The sequence below is a fragment of the Hibiscus syriacus genome, unplaced genomic scaffold (genome assembly GCF_006381635.1).
Source record: "Hibiscus syriacus cultivar Baekdansim isolate YM2019G1 unplaced genomic scaffold, ASM638163v2 tig00110896_pilon, whole genome shotgun sequence".
NCBI classification, from domain to species: domain Eukaryota; kingdom Viridiplantae; phylum Streptophyta; class Magnoliopsida; order Malvales; family Malvaceae; genus Hibiscus; species Hibiscus syriacus.
This window is the reverse complement of record NW_024062904.1, coordinates 361,386-378,652: the sequence shown is the minus strand read 5'-3', so window position 1 is coordinate 378,652 and position 17,267 is coordinate 361,386.

The window sequence follows — 17,267 nt, the reverse complement described above, 5'->3', positions numbered from 1 at the left end:
CCGCATTGCGATAGTCAAATGAATGTCTAATAAGTGATAACAACTGAACATATCATAGCAATGTTCAAACTCAAGTTACTAATACATGCCTAACTGAAAATGTTAAAAGTTCACACATAATATACACATAATACAACGTTTGCATTTAAAAATCACCTAAGTTAACAGTCCCAAAAGGTGAAGCCAGTTGTGATTGGGATTTTGATGAGGATCCATATTTTGGTAGAGGAAAAGATGATTGTGATGGCACTGGTGATCCACATGTCAACCTTGTATGACCATTTTCCTTGCACCGACTACATGTCGATCTCTTCTTCTCTTCACCCTTAGACGGTATACGATCGTGACTTTTTGGTCGGCCAGGTAGCCTTCTGTCCATGGCTGGTGGCAAAATTGTTTGTAAGTCATCTGGTATGTCCCACTCAGAAGGATGTGGAATAGGGTAGACAATCTCGACATAAGTCTGTCGATATACTTCTGTAGTGTAGCAATCCATAGCGTATGCGCTTGAATCATCTTGGTTTAGATGAAGAGAAACTTTTATAACATGGCCACACGGATAACCAGATGTTTGCCATTTCATACAACTACACGTCTTTGCATTTAGATCGACAAGCCCATTTAAGTTATTATCCAGTACTTCAAACAAAGTGTTTGAACATGGTTCAACTCTCCATGACGTTGACTTCACAACACGTTTCATTATCTTTTTTTCAGTCCATGGTATAACACGATGTTCTAATGTTCCTGTAAATTTAAATAAATAATACTTAGTAAATATATGATAAGTTACGAATTTAATGAAATAATACCTGCATGGTTTCTTTTCTTGTAGTACCACTGTTGAATAGAGGCTCGAAAAAACTCCATTAACATAGTAATGGGTAATTTCCATGAATGACGACTTAGAACGTTGATTGATTATGCACTATTAGACGTCATGAAACCATATCTTGCTCCAAGTTGATGTACTCTTGACCATCTTTCAAACCTGACATCTTCTAGTGTTTTAGCACACTGAGGCAAAACACGTCTTAAACAGTTTATATGCTTATTAAAATCCACTTCCCGATAAGCTTTTACAGCCTTTCAGTATGTCCATTTGTGATTTTTTATACCAGCAAACCTTGATTTTAGATTTCTATACAAATGAACACCACAAAGTCCATGAAAAGCATCTGGGAAACACCTTCTAACAGCGTTGTCAATTGAGTTTTCCCTATCGGATATGATTATCAGATTGCTAATAGGACCTATGCAATCCCTAAGATGCCCCATAAAACATGTCCATGAATCAGAGATTTTAGATTTGCCAACCCCGTAAGCTATTGGCAGTATCCCATTGTTAGCATCCATGGCTACTGCTAATAAGTTTACTCCAAGGTATCGACCTTTTAAATGTGCTCCGTCAACTATAATAACTGGGCACATGCAAGTAATAAACGAATGAATATACAAAATCATATACACAAGAAATATAATCATTTAAATGTGAAATGCATGTAACTAACAAAAATGAGTCAACAAAATTATATTGATTTACTAATCGCAGCACTAATGAAGATAAACAGCAACTTAAAGCGTCCATCTCTATCTGTTTTGATATGAGTTACTGACCCATGATTTTTCAGCTTTAAATTGTGACAATAAGCCGGCAGTTGGGCAAACGATGCTTCTGGCGACCCCCTCAACAATTCCAAGGCATAACATTTGGCTCTCCAAGCTTGAGAATATGAGATACTAATCTTGAACCGAACATTCATGTCACTCATAATTTCATGTCCCCGATATACCCTGCCATTCAAAAACATTAACTCAGCCAGAAAACCACCCAACACCTTTTTGTTTGCCTGTCTATGGTGAGGAAAAACTTGGGTTCTTGAACATGTATGTTTATCAATAAAAGTCCTAACTTGAAATATTTCACAATCTTTTATCCTCTTTACAATCATACGCCACGTACAGTTTTTGTCAATCATACACCGTGTTTCGAAACGATCTTTGCTTGATTTGTTAACTTTTAGTTGATAGCCATCTTCCACACATTTCGTATACAAAGCTATCTTCAAGTCTTCCTTTGTATCAAAACAATCATCTTTCTTGATACGAATAATTTTTGTGTAACAATCAACTGCTATCTTTACCAACTCTTCTTTCGGCATCTGAAGTAATTCTGACATATTCCAGATATACTCCTGTGGTATTTTCTTTGGGGACTTTTCTTTGGGGATTTCTTCTTCTTCTTCTTCTTCTTCAGGGTTATATGAATTACAAAATGGATGTTCAACATGTTCATTTACAGTCGTAACTTCCTCCTCATTATCATCAACAACATCTTCCTTGGCAACGGCTGTTTCATCATCAAAATTCGGGTATTGACCAATATCAAAATCATTACACGCAGGGTCTGTTTCTTCTTCTGGAAAATCATCAAAATCAGAGTATTGACCAAGATCAAAGTCCGGGTATTGACCAAGATCAAATTTCGAATACTGACTAGTACTCACAATTTTTTCTGTTGGCTCATCATCGTCTAACTGGTAATACGAAAACCGAAATTTGGTGCTGAAAGTTGATTGGGATTTGGATTAGGGAAAGGTTGTGGGTTTTGAGATTGTGTTTGGTATTGGAAATGTGGTGAAACAATATTTGCTTGGTGATGAAATTGTGGTAGAACCATTAAATTTTGAGCACCATAAACTGGGGTTGAAAAACTTAGTTGATTACAACCCGCTACTGACCCAACTTCACTACTTCTAGGTTCAACAACATACAATGTAACATCATCACTTGAAACACTAATGTAAGCAATGAATCGTTCAACATCTTCATTGTCGGTTAACAAATAAACTTTACCATTTCTCTGATAAGATAGCCTAAATCCACTTAGGGGCTCTAAATTCAATTTATTTGCAACACGTAACATTAGAGTTTCATAAGTTAACTTTTTTAATGACAGTTTTAGTTGAAGATTCATGGGTAAAGGCATATATTTTAAAACACCATGAACATTCTCCCATGACCCTCCAAAACACAAATCTATCCAAACATGATCAACATTAGATGATTTCATTATTGTAAATTAATTTACTAAACAAACGAGCTGCGAAACTAAAACCTGTTGCCGGATGGGGAATGATGTCGTTGGATATAGGAACGGATGTCGCCGGAGAGAGTGATAGATGGAGATGGAATGAGTTACGATTTAGGGATTTAGGTTATGAGTTGCTGCTGCTGCGTAGTTATATACCCAAAACATTTGTGATGCAAAACTAAAACCTGTTGCGAATTCAGAAATCGAGTTGCGAATTTGAAATTCAGTATTGCGATAGTCAGAATCGCGTTGCGATAGTTAGAATCTCGTTGCGATAGTCATAATCTCGTTGCGATAGTCATAATCGCGTTGCGATAGTCAGATTCGCGTTGCGATTTACATATTCGCATTGCGATTTACGTATTCGCATTGCGATTTACGTATTCGCATTGCGAATTAGGAAAATTGCAATGCGATAGTCAGAATCGCGTTGCGAATCTGGAAACTGATTTGCGATACCGGAGATCGCGTTACGAATTATCAATCGTATTGCGATTTAGTTGGTCATTTTGGCAAATCCAAAAAAAGTTGGTTAAAATCGTATATTATAAGGTATTTTTGGTCACTGAGGTTATTTTCTCTAAAAAATATTAAATGTGATAAAATCTTAAACTATAATATGGTATAATTATTGAATGGTTCATATCAATTATTATTAAGTTATTCATTTAGGAGTTTACCTTATTCAAATATTGTATAAAAATATTACTACTTTTTATTGGTCACACATGATTATTGAGATTTGAATTATCAATTTTAGAATTTATTATTATTATTATTATTATTATTTTTATTATTTTTACTTATTGAAAATACTATTGTATTGAGTGTTATTTATACTGTCAATTGAGTCTTAGTTTGGTTGATCATTCAAGAGGTCAACATGATTACAAAATAATATTTATCTAGAAATGTTTTAGTCAATTGATAATAAACGCACACATACATTTTAAAAATAATTGTTCAAACTCGAAACCTTTAAGGAAAACAACACATCTTTTAAATTCACATGGTGGGTTTAAGAACTTGTTGAAAATATTTTCATATTTCAATATAACAAATAAATGTGTTAATGAATTTTAAGATTTTATATTCGATTTCAAATATAATATTCGATTTAGTTATTCAAATATTACAAATATTACTCCAAGTTTTAAGATGTCATATTTTAGTCCTTACTTAAATGAAAAATTGAGTTTAACTCTAAAGTATTTTTGAAATAATTTTTACAAAGTATTTCGAACCATAATCGAGTTAAAATTGAGATTTCAATAGGGTAGTATCGATACTGCCTTAACAGTATCGATACCCCTAAACATCGAATGCAAAATGCGTACCGATACCCTTACATATAGTAGTACCGATACCATGATTATGGGTACCGATATTACTCCTTTGGTTTTAACTCCGAGACAAACATCGAATGCAAAACGGGTATCGATACCATGACCGGTATCAATACTACTTTACATATTAGTATCGATACTCCTTGAGAGGTATCGATACTGTGGAGTTGCAACGGTCGAAATATTTGAATTTTATACATGTATTATCAATACCCCTTAGTGGAGTACCGATACCTAGACGCTCCCAACAATATTTTGAAGTGGAAAACATACAACAACGGCTCTATTTGACTCAATGATCATCCCCAACATTCAGAATTCATTCAAGGGGTATTTAAACAAGTCTTGAAGACATTGATGAATAACAAGAAACAATTATTGAGAAAGATTTCAAATAAAGAAAGCCTTAAACTTATTGTTTGAGCAAATCAAGCCAACATCCATTCAATGTTCATTTTGCTTTCAAGAACACCATTTGTGCTCAATTGTTTTTATTCTTGAGTGTTCTTACTTTGTTCTAGAATTGTGCAAACAATCTTACCTTGTGAGGTCTTTCTTCTAAGTTTGTGAAATTTGTAATTTTCTCTTTGAGAGAGAGTGTCTCAAGAATTTGGGGTATAATTCTTGAGGGAGTTGTAAGGTTACTCTTTGTCCTTAAAAGAAAGATAAATTAGTGAATTTGTGGAAAATCCTTAGTGTGGATAGCTAAGATAGTGGACGTAGACTTTGGTTGAGAAAGTCGAACCACTCTAAATCGTTGTGCAAATATTTTTATTTTCTGTCAAGCTTGCACCAAAATTTTAATTGTCAATTCACCCCCTCTTGGCTATTTCATCCGATCGATTGACTCAACATAATTGATAAATGTAATAACCCACTTTTAAATAAAATAAAACAATTTAAAAGTTTAAATTAATTTAAGTAAATTTAAGGGACTAAATTGCAAGTTTTAGAAACTTACAGCTTGGTTTTGAAACTCTGGGAAGTTTAGGGATTTAACCCTAAATTTTCCCATTTTTCCTTAAAAGTGAAAAATAAATAAATCTACAAGTTGTGGCTGAAGGGTCTCAAGCCCCTGACCACTCGAGTAACTACCTATACCCTAGCCATTTAGGCTACGGTACTGTTGATAATATTTATATAAATATAAATATAAATATATATAATTGGTTAAAAATCGATAAACCCAAAAAATCCAATAACCCCAAATCCCTAACTTACTCATTGACCCCTCACCGGCCTCCCCAAATCGACGTCGTCCGTCCACCTTTGAAGCGCGCCGCCACCCCACCGTTATTGCCATCTCGTCCTAATCAAAACCCCTCAAACTTCTCGCTGTGAAACGATGCCTAACGCCGTAAATTTCGACACAAAGTTTCATCGGTTCCAACCCCACCGCCACAAATTTTCTTTATTTCCAACTGATCCAGCGACCAACGTACCTCACTGCTCTTACCATTGCGTTCATAGGTGTCGTGCGACCAAAACCCGATTAGATTAGTCCCTCTTCATTACGCCGTCGTCAACCACCGTTGGGGGTGTAAATTTTGAATATTTTCGATTGATTTGAGATGTTTTGGGTTGGTTAAATGGATGATTTTAAATGTGTAGTTGCTCAAGGGAGAATCGGTCATTCAAAACGAGCCTCGTCGCCGTCGCACACGCAAAAAGTGCACATGGGGCTCCTCTGTCGGTCTAGGAGGTTTATGGAACCGGTCTAGTCAAACCGGTCTGAACCGAGTCAACTCGCCTGAGTCAAACTGGACCAAGCCAACTCGTCTGAATCAAATCGTTCGAGTCAACCCATTGACTTTGACCCGTTGACTTTGATTAAGAAGTCAATTTTTTCGAAAAGTCATATTTTATGTTTTTCGACATCCTGAGTTTGAATCCGAAATTCACACTTGGTAAGCTGTTTTTTAGTGTTTTATCTTCAGGTTCAATTTGGTTTTTCGATTAAGTTCAGTTTTTGACGTAAATTCGTTTGCTATGTATCCGAGACATTATAGGATGTGAAATTAAAGTTTGAGGGAGATTGAATGGAGTTTAAGGGTCCTTTTGTTTCACGTAAAATATTTTCCGGAAAACATTTTCCTCACTTTTCAGTGTTTGGTTGGAGGAAAATATATTGGTCAATGTAAAACATTTTCTTGATCAACAGAATTTCCTTTGCATTTTCGAAAATGACTTACAGTTTAATTTTCTGTAAGTTATTTTCCAAACTTTTAACTTCAAAACATAAATACTCAAAATAATATTATTTTATAAATTTAATATTAATATAATATTTTAGTATCATTTTAATAAAAATATATTAATTATTAAAATATTTATTAATATTTTTAATAATATAATATAATAATATTATTATTACAATAATATACTCAATTATATGATAATAATATATGATACTATTATATTTTTATTTTAATAATATATAATAAATTATTAATAAAAGTTATATTATTTATTAATTTCTTAAAAATATTATTATTGAATTATTAATAGTAAATACTTTTATTTATATATTTAATATTAATATAATAATCTAATAATATTATAAAAATTCCTTAAACTATATTTATTAATAATTTTAAAATATAATATATTATTTTTATTTTTATAGATATTCAATATAATCTATCATTTTTTTATTTTAATAGAATATACTAGAGTTAATATTAAAATAATAATATTAAGTTTTTATAATAAATAATATTATTTATTATATTTTATATTTGCAATAAATAATTTTCAAAAAATTTATCAACTAATGAAAAATGGTTTACACATCTTCCAAATAGCATAAAACATTTTCCAAAAGATATAATTCATTTTACGGAAAAAATTTTATCGAAAATGTTTTCAGTGAAACAAACAGACCCTAAATAGTCGACCGATATGGCTCATAAATTGAGGTAATACATTACTTCCTTGTGTATGCTTTATGGAGCACGTTGGCAATAGTTAATGCATAGACAAATATGTTTGAATACTTGTGTGTAATTAATATATTTCTAAACTCGATCCAAATGCGATGAAAAGTAATCAAACTGAATATGACTTAGATTTCACGTAGAAGACACTAAAAGACTGATAAGAAATAATTTTAGGTTCAATGATTACCCAATAAAGCAATCAACCTCAGAATCTTTAAATTCTAATTATTTTTATTAAAAGTTTTAATACCAGAATCACCTAGTTAAGAAATTACAAAATCACCCCTATGAGGTAAAAATGGTCCAGACTGAACCTGCCAGTGGAAGTACCCTAAGAATTCGTATTTAATCCAACAAACTAATGTTTCATCTGTTAAATTCCCGATATACTCGGATAGTCACTGATAATCGGATCCTAACATTCGAGAAGGTACAAAACCATAATTGTTGATTATCACCAAGCACCTAAAGACTAAAATATTGGAAATACTATGCATGTTTGAATTATTTAGAAAATTTTAATTAAATGGAAAGACTGGGCAGAAGAAAAGGATATAATTGACCAATTATCAGAAAAAATGCATATGTTTGGATTTAAAGGAATTACTAAAATGTCATTGAACTGCGGAATAACTAAAATAACCTCTTATATTCAAATGACTGAAATACCCCTGAACCTAAAAGGATTAAAATACCTTAAACATCTAGATGACTGAAGTAACCTCGAGTGTTGAAGTGACCTAAATATCCTAACTACTTGGAATAAGTGAGTGTCTTTGGATAAATTCTAGAAACACCATTAAACTTATATTGTATCATCCCTAAAGATTATGGAGCATAACTCAAGTGACCGCCTCCTTTAGTTTCGCTCAGCGGTGATTCTGGAAGTGACCAGTTAAACCAGTGTAATCAATATTAAAAAGTGATCATTTGTGAATAATACCAGTCCAGTTTATTGACAAATTTTACATGGAGGAGATTGATTAGTACGATTTGACTCGAAGTCATGATAATGCGATATAAATTCAGAATAATGCAAACTATTATTTTACCCTTATTAGGTTAAGTTATTAAGAAGCTGTCATAAATTAAAATGTTCAAAATACCCTTAATTGTCTGAATAATGGAAACACTTATGTTATCTCTAGGTCTTCAAAAAAATTCTGATGTAAAGGTTCCTGAGTAACTTTTTAATACACTCGAATCTTAAATGATTTTTGAAACATCAATTTTAGAAGGTTGATTAGATCTGTTAATGAATGAAATTTTTTTATAGGGACATCGATTCTGATTTCCGCCCAATCTACAGAAGTTATGCGTTTTTCCTTCTTGATAACGATCAATTACCTTCGAAAAATATCTGAATAATATATGATCTTGATAAATCACTTCCCGAATGATTGATGAATCCATCAACTATCAAACCCATTTTTATAGTGATCTTGTTTCTGAATTTAATCAGTTTGTAGAAGTTTCGTATTTCCCCCACTTGATAATTGCTAAGTAGCTCCGGAAAATAATTGGATCCTCTAGTGTGTTCCCTATGTACAACATGACAGTTATATCTATTTTGAATTGTGATTTACTGAGATTTATGATTTACTGGCTTATTATCCATAGCTACATGGTATGCGATCTATGATTATCGTTTTCATTGGAAAATAATTTTGTTTCTGATTTATGGATCAAAAAATCTGCTGATTACTACTTGAATTGTTTTATTGGGACATTATCTGGGTAGGATACTGGAGTATGGAGGTTCAGCTCGGTCAAACTGGTAATTCCTTATATAGGTTCAGACCGATCGATCTGGTAACTCCTTACGGACCTAAGGTGACCCTTGGGTAGGATCCGAGGCCCCGATAAACTTTATTAGGTAGGCTCTCAAGCCCCAAGGTACTCCCTTGTGTAAATCATAGGACTGCATATGGTGTTAGGTGGAGGGCATTCAAGTGATTTAAATAACTACATGATCATTTTTACAATATACTATTGGATCATGATTTTAATATGATTTATACTTGGTACTGTATGGGTAGGCTGGAGTATGCAGGTTCAACTAGGTCAAACTTGTACTTCCTTATATAGGTTCAGACCGATTGAGCTGGTAATTCCTTACGGACTTAAGAAGACCCTTGGGTAGACCCATAGGCCCCAAGGTACTCCTTTAAGTGGTTCCTTTGCTGTGTGCTTAGGGTAAGTCCTTATGGATGTAGTTCTGGGGAAATGCATAATGGTGGTTCGGTTGGAGGGCATTACTGTATTTTTAAAATATGTTTTAAACTACAAATGTTTTTAAAGAATTTATATATGTTACACTGTTTTGTTGGAACACACTAGATATCTTATTCTAATCTCCTAAACTTGGTCCTTTATATGTTTCTTCTGAACTCAAATCTTCATGTCATTTACTCGAAGAAATCATTTAGAGTACGATACAAGAATAATTAGGGGGCATGTAGGTCACATTTGATTTTTATACTGAGTCTGGAACTTGTATTTATTTATAAATTGTTTTATGATTTTACGCGTTTTAATAAAAATTTTAATTTTTCCCAAATTTTTATTGTGGATCGCTCTGAAGACCCTAATATGACACCTTGGATCGGATCGGGGCACCCGAATCGGTCTAAGGGTGTTACAATAAATTTGGCGCTTAATATAAAAAAATTGCCCAAACTATATCTCTTTTATCCATTTAGGTGCTTAAACGTTTTTTTTCAATTTAGGTGCCTTGACCGTAACAAACGCTAAAACAAAATTCGTTAATTACTCAAAATGTGACACATGACGCCTTTATAATTTTTTTTAAAATTTAAAATTATTATTACTTTTAAAAAATTCCCATTCTTCTAAAATCTTAAAAAAAAACTCTCAAAATCCATAATCCCAAAACATCCACCCCACCCACTCGTTGGTCGCCCCCACCGGTAGCCTACCCACCGGTCGCTTCCTATCTACCCACCGACTATCGTCATTCATGACTTTAAACCCCCAAAAACCCTAAACCCAAATTGTTAAATCTAAACCCTAAATTCCAACACCTATCATCCCAATCGATAGATGGGTGGTCGACATGTTGGTGGTCGATGGGTGAATCGATGGTCATCGACAGTGGTGGTGGTCGACACCAGAATTGAAAGTTTTGGGGGTATTTTATGAAAAAATAGGAAAAGTTTGGGTTATTTTGAAAATTTATGAATTTTTTGGAAAAAATTAAAGAAAATAAAAAATAAGCCACATGTCAAATACGGATTGATTGACTTATTTTTAACAATTTTTTTACAGTTGTTATGTGTAGGCACATAAATGATAACGTTAGAAACGTCATAAGACTATTATTTGAGTGGGAATTAAATGTTTGGGATGAGTTTATGAGCACAATCAATAGGATTGTCCTTGGTATAGGGGAGGGGGGATACCAGGGTTTCATATAGCGTACCGAAAACGCGATAGCGACCATGATTTTGTTGTAGCGCCGCTGTCCGAAATCGGTATTGATGATTTTTGTGGTGGGTAACTGATTCACACTGATAGCGGTATGTCACATCCGTAATTTAACGTTTAACGGTAAATATCGTTAATAACGGGACTTTATTCTCGTTATTCAACCGTGACTTCAAAAAAAAGAACGACATAAACAAGGGTGGAGACAGGGAGTCAACAACCGGAGAAAAATGAAACCCCTGTTTGAGAAGAGTAAAAATGGAAATGAGACAAGAATTGGGAGTTGAGAACGAAGAATATGAACTTGAGAAAGCGAAAAGAACCAGAAGCGAGGTAAAGAGAAAAGAAGTAGAGATAACCATAAATGATTTAATTTTTTTCTCTTTCTCGTTATAAATGAAGAGCTCTTACTCTTCTCAAGGGTTTCTTTTTAGAGAAAATAACCTCAGTGACCAAAAATGCCTTATAATATACGATTTTAACCAACTAAATCGCAATGTGATCGATAATTTGCAACGCGATCTCCGGTATCGCAAATCAGTTTCCAGATTCGCAACGCGATTCTGACTATCACATTGCGATTTTCCAAATTCACATTGCGATTTTCCTAATTTGCAATGCGAATACGTAAATCGCAATGCGAATACGTAAATCACAATGCGAATACGTAAATCGCAATGCGAATACGTAAATCGCAATACGAATACGTAAATCGCAATGCGAATATGTAAATCGCAACGCGAATCTGACTATCGCAACGAGATTCTGACTATCGCAACGCGATTCTGACTATCACAATACTGAATTTCAAATTCGCAACTCGATTTCTGAATTCGCAACAGGTTTTTGTTTCGCAACACAAATGTTTTGGGTATATAACTACGCAGCAGCAGCAACTCATAACCTAAATCCCTAAATCGCAACTCATTCCATCTCCATCTATCACTCTTTCCGGTGACATCCGTTCCTATATCCAACGACATCCTTCCCCATCCGACAACAGGTTTTAGTTTCGCAGCTCGTTTGTTTAGTAAATTAATTTACAATAATGAAATCATCTAATGTTGATCATGTTTGGATAGGTTTGTGTTTTGGAGGGTCATGGGAGAATGTTCATGGTGTTTTACAATATATGCCTTTACCCATGAATCTTCAACTAAAACTGTCATTAAAAAAGTTAACTTATGAAACTCTAATGTTATGTGTTGCAAATAAATTGAATTTAAAGCCTCTAAGTGGATTTAGGCTATCTTATCAGAGAAATGGTAAAGTTTATTTGTTAACCGACAATGAAGATGTTGAACGATTCATTGCTTACATTAGTGTTTCAAGTGATGATGTTACATTGTATGTTGTTGAACCTAGAAGTAGTGAAGTTGGGTCAGTAGCGGGTAGTAATCAACTAAGCTTTTCAACCCCAGTTTATGGTGCTCAAAATTTAATGGTTCTGCCACAATTTCATCACCAAGAAAATATTGTTTCACCACATTTCCAATACCAAACACAATCTCAAAACCCACAACCTTTCCCTAATCCAAATCCTAATAAACTTTCAGCACCAAATTTCGGTTTTCGTATTGACCAGTTAGACGATGATGAGCCAACAGAAAAAATTGTAAGTACTAGTCAGTATTCGAAATTTGATCTTAGTCAATACCCGGACTTTGATCTTGGTCAATACTTAGATTTTGATGATTTTTCAGAAAAAGAAACAGACCCTGCGTGTAATGATTTTGATATTGGTCAATACCCGAATTTTGATGATGAAACAGCCGTTGCCGAGGAAGATGTTGTTGATGATAATGAGGAGGAAGTTACGACTGTAAATGAACATGTTGAAACATCCATTCTGTAATTCATGCCGTTGCCGAGGAAGATGTTGTTGATGATAATGAGGAGGAAGTTACGACTGTAAATGAACATGTTGAACATCCATTCTGTAATTCATATAACCCTGAAGAAGAAAAAAAAATGAAAAAATCCCCAAAGAAAAGTCCCCGAAGAAAATGCCACGGGAGTATAACTGGAATATGCCAGAATTACTTCAGATACCGGAAGAAGAGTTGGTAAAGATAGCAGTTGATTGTTACACAAAAATTATTCGTATCAAGAAAGATGATTGTTTTGATAAAAAGGAAGACTTGAAGATAGCTTTGTATACAAAATGTGTGGAATATGGCTATCAACTAAAAGTTAACAAATCAAGCAAAGATTATTTCGAAACAAGGTGTATGATTGACAAAAACTGTATGTGGCGTATGATTGCAAAGAGGATAAAAGATTGTGAAATGTTTCAAGTTAGGACTTTTTTTTGATAAACATACATGTTCAAGAACCCAAATTTTTCCTCACCATAGACATGTAAACAAAAAGGTGTTGGGTGGTTTTCTGGCTGAGTTAATGTTTTTGAATGACAGGGTATATCGGGGACATGAAATTATGACTGACATGAATGCTCGGTTCAAGATTAGTATCTCATATTCTCAAGCTTGGAGAGCCAAATGTTATGCCTTGGAATTGTTGAGGGGGTCACCAGAAGCATCGTTTACCCAACTGTCAGCTTATTGTCACAATTTAAAGCTGAAAAATCCTGGGTCAGTAACTTATATCAAAACAGATAGAGATGGACGCTTTGAGTTGCTGTTTATCTCCATTGGTGCTGCGGTTAGTAAATCAATATAATTTTGTTGACTCATTTTTGTTAGTTACATGCATTTCACATTTAAATGATTATATTTCTTGTGTATTTTGTAGATTCGTTTCGTTTATTACTTGCATGTGCCCAATTATTATAGTTGACGGAGCACATTTAAAAGGTCGATACCTTGGAGTAAACTTATTAGCAGTAGCCATGGATGCTAACAATGTGATACTGCCAATAGCTTACGGGGTTGGCAAATCTGAAACCTCTGATTCATGGACATGGTTTATGGGGCATCTTAGGGATTACATAGCTCCTATTAGCAATCTGACAATCATATCCGATAGGGCAAACTCAATTGACAACGCTGTTAGAAGGTGTTTCCCAGATGCTTTTCATGGACTTTGTTGGTGTTCATTTGTATAGAAATCTAAAATCAAGGTCTGCTGGTATAAAAAATCACAAATGGACATACTGAAAGGCTGTAAAAGCTTATCGGGAAGTGGATTTTAATAAGCATATAAACTGTTTAAGACGTGTTTTGCCTCAGTGTGCTCAAATACTAGAAGATGTTGGGTTTGAAAGATGGTCAAGAGTACATCAACTTGGAGCAAGATATGGTTTCATGACGTCTAATAGTGCAGAATCAATCAACGCTCTAAGTCGTCATTCTCGGAAATTACCCATTACTATGTTAATGGAGTTTTTTCGAGCCTCTATTCAACAGTGGTATTACAAGAAAAGAAACCATGCAGGTATTATTTCTTTAAATTCGTAACTTATATTATTTATTTAAATTTACAGGAACATTGGAACATCATGTTACACCATGGACTGAAAAAAAGATAACGAAATGTGTTGTGAAGTCAACGTCATAGAGAGTTAAACCATGTTCAAACACTTTTTTTGAAGTACTGGATAATAACTTAAATGGGCTTGTCGATCTAAATGCAAAGACGTGTAGTTGTATGAAATGGCAAACATCTGGTTATCCGTGTGGTCATGTTATAAAAGTTACTCTTCATCTAAACCAAGATGATTCAAGCGCATACGCTATGGATTGCTACACTACAGAAGTATATCGACAGACTTATGTCGAGATTGTCTACCCTATTCCATATCCTTCTGAGTGGGACATATCAGATGACTTACAAACAGTTTTGCCACCATCCATGGACAGAAGGCTACCTGGCCGACCAAAAAGTCACGATCGTATACCGTCTAAGGGTGAAGAGAAGAAGAGATCGACATGTAGTCGGTGCAAGGAAAGTGGTCATACAAGGTTGATATGTGGATCACCAGTGCCATCACAATCATCTTTTCCTCTACCAAAATATGGATCCTCATCAAAATCCCAATCACAACCGGCTTCACCTTTTGGGACTGTTAACTTAGGTGATTTTTAAATGCAAACGTTGTATTATGTGTATATTATGTGTGAACTTTTAACATTTTCAGTTAGGCATGTATTAGTAACTTGAGTTTGAACATTGCTATGATATGTTCAGTTGTTATCACTTATTAGACATTCATTTGACTATCGCAACGCGAATATGACTATCGCAACACAGAAATGACTATCGCAACGCGGAAATGACTATCGCAACGCGGAAATGACTATCCCAATGAGAGAATCGCAATGCGAAATGAAAATCGCAACGAGCATTGCGATTCTCTCATTGCGATAGTCATTTCCGCGTTGCGATAGTCTGTTTTGCATTCAATATAATGCAGATTGAAATCAACAAATCAACTATTACATTTCAATCAATTAAACAAGCACAAATAATAATTATGTACACATCAATTAAACAAATCAACATTTACAAATCATCTTTTACAAATCAATTAAACAATCAAAAAATAATAATAAGAATTATTTCCTCATCAATTATTGAATCAACTTTTGCACCCATACATCCATTTCACTCAGCTCACTTCAGGATTAACCTGCAGAAACCAAACATTGAATCAACAACACTTTCTACACATCTAAACCTACAAACACAATTATTGAATTCTAGCTACTTAACCAAACATTTTCAAACCAAAAAGAGTATATATGTTTAACAACACTTGCATTTGACTTACAAATTGTTTATGGACACTTTCATAACGCGGTTACAGGTAGGCAGCGTCTTGCATATATCGCTCTAGCCATAAAATGCCGAAACCACAAGCCTACTGCACCTCTATCTCTATCGGTGGGAGGTAGAAACTATGTACTTCCTGTCGTCAAACGCTCCAAGCACATGCATACGAGAGGACCACAATCCCCTCTGGCTTCCTTCGTTTGTTGTGGCGCGGTCTCGTCTCTGATAACTGTAACATTGAACTTCTTTGGCTTCTTGTTTCCAGAATTAGTCCAATAATTAATTGCATCCAAGAATTTAGCCAAATGAGAGCTTTATCCCTTAATAATATCTCTCAAATCAGACAATGATATGTAATTTATCATGTTGTCATATACTATTATCTTTAGGGATGGGAGCTGAAGCTCGAAGAGAAGCCAATGAGTACGTTCCAAAACAGGGATAAACACCTGCATCAAAATGTAATAATTCAAATTGCGCACTTATTTATGAACACCTTTAAAATATTTAAACAAATAAATACTAACCTTATCGACCTCCCACCATGCAGGATAAAGTTTAACTTGTCCATTAGCCAACACATATGATTCATGTCGTTGATTCTTCAAGTGAACTACGTGAAAAGACGTCGGCATAATTGTATATCGCGTTTTTTTAATATTTTTCTTCAATTTCCTTACAATTAGAAGACGTGTCACCCATGCATCAATATGTTGTTTTACAAAAAAAAAGACATATATTAGTGAATTACATAAATTTTAAAAAAATTAATCAAACTGAAATATAAAAAGAAATATAAGTCTTACCTCCCATCGAAATAGTCGTTGTCTTCAACCCCTAATAATACACCCCACCAAGATCGTTCAATCAACAAATGCATATCATCGTTGAGTTTGTATAGGTCAGCGTAACACCCTTGGCTCCGCTCATGTAGATAAAAATCAACTGCGGTCTTAGCCCAAAGGGTATTATCCAGAATTGTTTCCGGTAGTTGTTTCCTCTCCACTTCATCTGCCGGAATGGTACTGGCCGGTAACTTATACGAAAGCCAACAGTTATCCATCATGTCTGGCACGTAAGGGGGCTTCTCAATAATTCGATATATTACGTCGTGTGAATCGGGCTCTAGAATGTTGGGATGGACCTCTTCAACGATGATAGTGGGCCTCTTGAACGGTGGGAGGGGACTCTTGAGGGATGATAGGAGCCTCTTGAACGATAGGGGAGGCCTCTTGAACGATGACAGGTGAGTCGGGCTTTTTCTTACGGATTCTTTGCACTATTGGGGTGAACGGAGACGTAATGACACGTGCACACCATCTGATGCGTGAACTCCATCTTGCAAGAAAAACCCAACGTAGAGCATCCACCTTAGCGGGCCGCTAAAAATAAATTAATACATAAATCAGTAAATAAACAGACATGATATTAAACAGTGAAAATAAAGACAAATATATTTCAAACTTGCACGGTATTCTCCCAAGTTATTATTATATCATTGTTCACAAAATGCATCAGATAACATTCCAGAAGTAAGCACTTATATAAACATTTAAAATGATAACATATATGTTTAGTGCATGTTTAATGACAACATAAAGAGTAGTAGTTTATTCTTGAAACTTAAATTTTCAACACTGTGAAGTTAGTATTTGTCTTTTGGTTGAAGTAATGCAATTCATTCAAGTTTTAATTTGCAGAAGAATA